Source organism: Dermacentor andersoni, chromosome 6 (genome assembly GCF_023375885.2).
Source record: "Dermacentor andersoni chromosome 6, qqDerAnde1_hic_scaffold, whole genome shotgun sequence".
In the NCBI taxonomy this organism is placed as follows: Eukaryota; Metazoa; Arthropoda; class Arachnida; order Ixodida; family Ixodidae; genus Dermacentor; species Dermacentor andersoni.
In genome coordinates, this window is record NC_092819.1 from 141,116,378 (window position 1) to 141,124,152 (window position 7,775).

Sequence of the window (7,775 nt, forward strand, 5' to 3'; positions counted from 1 at the left end):
ACGTATAGGGTGTGCTTAACGCCTTCTTCAACTACGCCACGGGTCAGCCCGGCATTGCACTATCTTCGGGATCGGCATACGTATGGGGAGTGCTTAACGCCTGCTTCACCTCCGCAGCGGGTCTTCCCTTCACTGCACTACCTTCGGGGTCGGTCCTCGTCTGGGGTGAGCGTAACGCCTGCTTCACCTTCTCCGCGGGTCGGCCCGGCATCGCCCTGTCTTGGGACTGTCGAGCACAGTCGACACAGTCGAGCTGCGCAGGCAAATTTTTTGCCAGAAAACCCTCCAGTTCATCTTGGAAAATGAGCTTATACTTATACTTGTAAAGATTAATGCAATAGATGGAGATCTGCTCTGGACCACCGTCAGGCTTGACGTGTGCTTAGGGAGCGCATGAACGAATGATTGCATTGTGGTGAACGTGGTTTATGTCATAGATCAAGGACATCCAAGAAGTGGGACGTTATGCGGACTCATTTTCTCGCATTTACTACTAAATTATCACTCAATTTTTAATAGTAGGGTTTAGAGGCTATCTCATGTATGCTACGTTTCTTTTCTGCCTTTTCTTTGAGGTCTGCTCATTCTTGAAAGCAATGCGTTTTTCCAAAACATTGAACACTGCGATACTATGTTGCCTTTCTTCAGCTGTCGTTATTCATCAAGAAAGCAAAAGACCCCTAAAACCCTCCAACGTAACAATAGTTCCTCCACTTCTTGTTACACTTTATGTTGTGACGGAGTAAATAAAGCAATCAAACGAATTATATTGGGGAATGTGAAAACACTAATTTTGTTTTGCATTGGACGCAACTTAAAAAAGTCCGATGAGTCAAAATTACCATGGGGTAATGTACTATGTTGCCTTTGAAAAACGACTCGAACAACTTCGGAAGGTCGAAGTAACACTTCACAGCACTACTTTCTCAACTCGTGCTTCTTTTTTATTGGCGCCCTGTCTTGCACAAGTGGGTCATGTCATCGAAACACAGGAATCCTGATTTCATCCACGGTGACTGCTGGCTCACTTCTTTTTCAGTCCGATTCCACTATTTCCTCCAACCATGCCACCAAGAGCAGCAGCTTCGTTGGGTGCCATGATGATCACAGCTGAAAGCACAGATGTCAAATCTTAATAAATTACATCTTTGATTCGGAACACATATGTCAGTGTCGCAAGAGATTTCCAGGTTGGGTTACTGTACCTATATAATGCGGGTGTCTGTTCGGACACTTAGCCATGAAAAAATTATTAGGAGCAAAGAAAAAGCTGGTTTAGTACAAGTTGGTTTCAAACCCTACATAAGAGCGTTGCTTTCTGTGACTGAAATCTGAAATTGTCCAACCAGAATGGAGCGGTTTATTGCACCCTAAGCAATTGAAGCAGCCTGTCTCCCTTAACCAGTCTTTTTTTCTGCTTCCGCTATCGGCTTTCCGTATTATTTTACACATCATATCACTCGCTTAAATGGGTCACCGTTTTGACAATTAAAAGACAAGCTGAAAGTGAAGAGGACGCTCGCTGTAGCAAGGATTGCAAGATTTAATAAAGTTACTTAAATGGCATGGAAGCGGAATAAAAGGAAGCTCCGGCGGCACACAGATGCTGTGCGCGCTCTTGTTACAACTGGGAACTAAACCTTCTGGTCTTTTCGATGTGGAGGCACCCTCACCTTAACATTTTTCTTTATACTATTTGAACGCGAGGAAAGGTCGCGAATCCTAGAGGCTGCTTGGAGCGTTGACCCAGGAAACGGCTCAACCTTCTTTAAGAAATAAAAGCATTTATTCAATACTATCTGATAAATCGGTAAATAAATATGGAGTTTTACGTGCCAAAACCACTTTCTGATGATGACGCACGCCGTAGTGGAGGACTCCGGAAATTTCGACCACCTGGGGTTCTTTAACGTGCACATAAATGTAGGTTAATCAGTGTTTTCACATTTCGCACCCATCGAAATGCGGCCGCCGAGACAGCGATTCAATCCCGCGACCTCGTGCCCATCTGCCCAACACCATAATAAATGGTATACTAATATCACCATAATAAATGGGTGATATATGGTAGACGCACCTAATAGGTGGATTTTTAAATATAGATGTTTTCTTTCATTTATTTCTCTATTCCTATGCGAAATATGCTCTAACGAGATAATGTTCAAGAAGACAAGAAACAGCAGCGTTTCACTAAACCTTGTGTTGTTCAGTTCTGTTACGATCGTATTTTTTATACTTCATGCCAGTTATGATCTAAGTTCGATGCCTTAGGCCTCATTGGTTTGACCCATATACGTAAACATACAAAGTAATAAGCGCTCTTGGCAGAAGGAATACTTCTCTGAAAATCATAGTCAAAGTGATCTCATGAGAACAAGTTGAGAAGTTATGGTTACCTATGGCCACCGCAACTGCTGCAAGAAGGTCCATTCCCAAGACTCGGTTCATGTTGACAGGTGCTGTAAAAAGAAAATTGGTCAGAAATATCTGAATCATCAAGATAACAACGCCTTACAGCGAGATGTCTTGCGAGCTATTAGCCCTTGGCTATATTTGAGCTTTCTTTTCGCTAAGACAAATAAAATTGAACCAGTTTCACATATCATTTTCTGGGTCGGAAGTAGAACATGAACTTGACCAATCTTCATGAAGCGAAACGAAAACTAGTACAAAAAAGTTTGTTTGGACAGTCTGGTAGTTATAGAGGTTGGAACAAATGGCCTTGTACTTATTGTAGACTAACGTCGGAATCATCTATATCCCACACACTTTTTAGCAACAGCAGCTCAGGTAGTCCACCATGAGGATTTCCAAACAAAGGTTCTTTTAAAATGATTTGGTATATACAGTCCCTGAATTTATGAAGACAATGTTACATGGCAGTTAGCAGGCCGAGAAGTTTACCAAAAAGGTATAGCGTGCATATTCTCTTTGATGTGTCTATTGTAAAGACCACTGAATGGACGCATTATTCACACGAAACAGTAGCAGTTGGCCGCGGTGGTATTTCGGTGGTTTAGGCCTGCAATCATCGCCGTGACTTGTTCGTACCATGGCTCCGCTCGCATGTCTGCTCCACAACATGCCAGTACCACACGTACGGCGTAAGTAGTCGCATGAAATGTTGGTCGGCAACCAAAACTGAAGCGCAGTATAATACCATGATTGGTTTGCAGTTTTCGGCTCACAGGGTCCAACTGCTTACAAGTAATTTGACTCCATTCTTATTCTTATTTGGTCCCCACTCTGCAAAGGAGTTTGATCATGCTTCACATTTCAGTAGATTATCAAGGATCGTACAGAATTACCAAGCTCCTCCGTTCACATTTTATAAAAAAACGCAATACCTCCAATAAACGCATTTTCCCTCTTTATATAAATCAGTATGACTCGAAAGACCTGTGTAAACTCAAACTTTGTCACAAATTGCGTTTGCGTTTGCCATGTTACCAACGTTGTCATGAAGTGCAACAGGCGTTACTGGCTCTTTCGTTTTCATAAAAGAATACTCTTTTATGAAAGACAATACAATGCTTACCATTTGACACTGTTGCAATAGGCCAACAGAGAATCAATGTCCAATCAGTAATCTTTAGACACGATTTCAATAAACAAGCGATCTTGTTCTCCTAGATATGTACAGAACACGTAAAATGGCGATAACATATTCAGAAATTTAACATATGCGCAGCGATAAGAAATGCGCGTGATTATGCAGTTCACGTACTTTTTTACTCACCGGTTCTTGCGCTGCAAGCCTTGAGTTGGGTTGGCAATAGAAGTAGGTATAATAGAAGGCCCGGTCCTGTGGGCCTTAAATACAAAGGAGCATTGTTCAGGTTTGTCCTTTAGGTCATGGATAGAACGTAAAGAATAATGTAGTTGAGAAACGAATTTTACGATTGCGAGACTTTTCATTCAAAGCTCCATCAAAGTTGTGAGCAGAGGATATGTATCTTCATACAAAACAAAGAAATATAACTGGCAGGGACATAATAGAATGTTCCCGTAGGAAGAGCAAATTGCGGAAATAACGGGAAACTCTTCTTTGATGGTAGAATTTACATTGTTAGGAACAAACTAAAATTAAAAAACAAACAAGCCGGTAATCACGGAATCTGACAGTTCATTTTCTGGCTTTATTAAACCTAAATTGACTGTCATATTCGTCAGGAGCAAATTAGTTCTTCAAGGGAACAGTGCAAACGCTGCGCACCAGCGTCAGAACGTCAAGCTACGTACTCAATCTTTTCAAAGTTATAACGCCGCAAATGATTAACTCTGCTCCAATTCTTTAAAGTGAAACCAGAAATGCAGGACGTCACATGCAACCGAGGGGGCGGTAGAGGGGGGTACGCCCTGCTATATGCTGTGTTCGTTTGTACGCGGACAGTTTGGGAGCGCTGCAATCACGGCGCGCAAGCGGGTATGTCACATGGTATTTTTTTGTATTTTGCGGGCATCCGCAGTAAGCTGAAACACGCTAATACTTAATAGATAGAAAGTTAGAAACTGTAGAATCGGACGTTTTCCAAAGTGCTCCACAACTGTATAATTGGAATTCTCTTCCTTACTTGGTTGTTTCAAAAGCAGGTTGATTATTCTTCGATAGTTATCTAATTAAGCAAGACAAAGAAAATAGCCTGACACACTACATACCAAAGTCGGCAACACGCATTTGGTCGAGTCCTCCTGAAGTGCATCGGCAAATTTTTAAACTCCGGCTAAAGTTAGCTGAAGCACCCTGCATATATGTGAGAACAGTCGAACGAAAATACGGTAGCAACAAGAAATTGAGGTTTCCTTATTAGAGGCCTTCGAGTATGCTCGAAAAACTAAGACAGCACCACCAGAAAGCGGAACTTCTGGAAACGAACAAGGCGCACCATTCTTTTAGTTTTTTACAGAGTAAAGCTTGATCCCCCTTTCCCTTCTTCCATGCAAGAACTCGCGTTAACCAACACCTCTGACAGTATTTATATATATATATTGTTGCGACGGTGATAAATGTACACTGGCTCCAATGGTAGTGCAGGAACGAATAAACACGACGTACGTGAAAACACGTTATTTTTCACTGTCAGACGTTTCGGCTGGTGGGCCTGCCTTCATCAATCAAAGCTGGCCCACAAGCCCAAACGTGCGACAGCAAACAAGAACGTGTTTTCACGTACATCGCTGTTATTCCACTGTGATATATATATATATATATATATATATATATATATATATATATATATATATATATATATATATATATATATTGTTACGGGGTTAATAGCAGTCAGACGTGTATTTACACGATATTTACAATAATTATATCAGCTGACAAGATGGTAGCCAGCGCGCGAAGCCCAGAACATCTTCTTCGTCAGCGTGTCACAACACCCCCGGCGGCTGAAGCACCGGCTCGGTGCTGGTTAGGAGGCGGGCGAGTGATACAACTTAAGACGCGCGACGTGGACCACGTCTGAGCGATGCGGAGCCACGGTTGGCTCATGAGGGGCGATTTCGTACGTGACGTCAGTTACTTGACGCAAGAAACGGTAATTTCCGGAGCAGCGTGAAAGTAACTTCTCCGAGAGGCCAACGCGTCGCGACGGCGACCAAAGGAGAACCAGGGCCCGGTGTGTAATGGACGTCACGATGGCGGGCGTCATATAAGCGCCGCTGATTCTCCTGCGACTCCACAAGTCGACGTCGAGCAGTATGGCGTGCTTCTTGTGCTTTGAGGATGGCTTCACGGGCGTACTCGGATGTGGAATTCAGACTAGCGGGCAGAACGGTGTCGAAAGGTAACGTAGGGTCACGGCCAAACAAGAGGAAGAATGGAGAGAAGCCTGCGGTAACATGGCGATACGAATTATAGGCTAAAGTAACGAACGGCAGCGCAACGTCCCAGTCGCGATGGTCATCGGAGACATACATGGACAGCATGTCAGTTAGGGTGCGGTTACGGCACTCGGTTAGACCATTCGTTTGTGGATGGTAAGCAGTAGCAAGTTTGTGCTTAGTCGCGCACGAGTGTAGAATGTCACTGACAACTTTAGAAAGAAAGTAGCGGGCTGTCGAGGGGCGCCGTGGTGAAGGATGATGTTCTCTAGGAAGAAGTCGGCGAAATCGGTTGCACAGCGTTTCGGAAGAGCCCGTATGATTGCATATGGGGTGGCGTAGCCTGTTGCTACAGCAATCCATTTGTTTCCCGAAGCAGACGTAGGAAAAGGGCCTAAAATATCAACACCTACACGGAAGAATGGTTCTGATGGTACGTCAAGTGGTTGAAGGCGACCAGCAGGTAGTGTGGTCGGCTTTGTGCGTCGTTGACAAAGGTCACACGCAGCGACATAACATCAGACGCGACGGTATAGACCATGCCAAAAGACGCGCCGACGAACACGGTCATAAGTCCGTGACACGCCAAGGTGACCTGCAGTCGGTACATCATGAAGCTGGGCGAGAACAGCCTGACGCTGATGCTCAGGCGCAACGAAGAGTCGGTGAGGGCCGTCCGGGCCCATGTTAGAGCGGTACAATATACCATGTTGAAGTTCAAACAGGCGAAGGGAAGGATCGGGCGTCGTTGAAGTGAGCCGTTGAAAAAGGTGTTGCAAGGAGGCGTCCCGACGTTGTTCGGCTCCAATATCGCGAAAAGCAGCTAGAGGGAGAACGGTGACAGTTCTGCCGGCCGCAGAAATGTCAGGAGGGTCGACAGGATGGCGCGACAACCAGTCCGCATCTTGATGTAACCGGCTGGTCTTGTATACAACTGAACAGCTGTATTCTTGAAGGGGCAGAGCCCAGCGGTCAAGGCGCCCTGAAGCATCTTTGGGGGGTGAAAGCCAACACAGAGCGTGGTGATCAGTGATGACTGTGAATTGGCGGCCGTACAAATAGGGACGAAATTTACCCACTGCCTAAACGAGAGCCAGACACTCGCGTTTGGTGATCGAATAATTGCTCTCCGCAGAGGAAAGAAGGCGGCTGGCGTAGGCAATAACACGTTCTCGCCCTTGTTGATTCTGTGCCAAGATAGCTCCAATACCGTGGCCACTGGCATCGGTACGGACTTCTGTTGGAGCTGACGCATCAAAGTAAGCGAGAATGGGCGGGGACGTCAGCAGCCCAATTAGCTCGGTGAAAGCACCAGCTTCCTCAGGGCCCCAAATGAATGCAGCGTCTTTCACGAGGAGCTGATTGAGAGGGGGCTCAACGTTCGCAAAATTTCGGACAAACCGACGGAAGTAGGAACAAAGGCCCGAGAAGCTGCGAACATCCTCGGCACATGTTGGCACGGGAAAGTCTTTCACTGGCCATATTTTATCGTGATCAGGGCTTACCCAAGAAGAATCAACGAGATTCCCGAGTACAGAAATTTCACGACGACCGAAGTCGCACTTGGACGAATTTAGTTGTAGCCCGGCAGACGGAAAACAGATAGGATCGTCGATAGGCGTTCGAGGTGTATCGCAAAACTCGGAGAAAAAGCGATCACGTCGTCCAAGTAACAGAGGCAGATGGACCACTTCAAACCGTGTAGGAGGGCGTCCATCATTCGTTCATATGAGGCCGGAACATTACATATACCAAAAGACATCACTTTAAACTGATACAGGCCATCGGGAGTAATAAAGGTTGTCTTCTAGCGGTCCATGTCGTCGACGGCAATTCGCCAGTAGCCGGAGCGAAGGTCGATGGAAGAAAAATATTGTGCTCCATGCAGGCAATCTAGGGCATCGTCAATTCGTGGTAGCGGATAGACGTCTTTCTGTGTTACC

The 7,775-nt window shown here is 45.2% G+C and overlaps 1 long non-coding RNA gene across 1 annotated transcript; it reads right to left on the bottom strand.

The window, feature by feature from the left end:
- Positions 1 to 922: 922 nt before the first annotated feature.
- Positions 923 to 3,792, bottom strand: LOC126531409 (uncharacterized). The gene is made up of 3 exons (XR_007599633.3): positions 3,740 to 3,792; positions 2,397 to 2,459; positions 923 to 1,110 (listed from the first exon to the last, which is right to left on the bottom strand). It is a non-coding gene; the product is annotated as an uncharacterized lncRNA (long non-coding RNA).
- Positions 3,793 to 7,775: the final 3,983 nt, after the last annotated feature.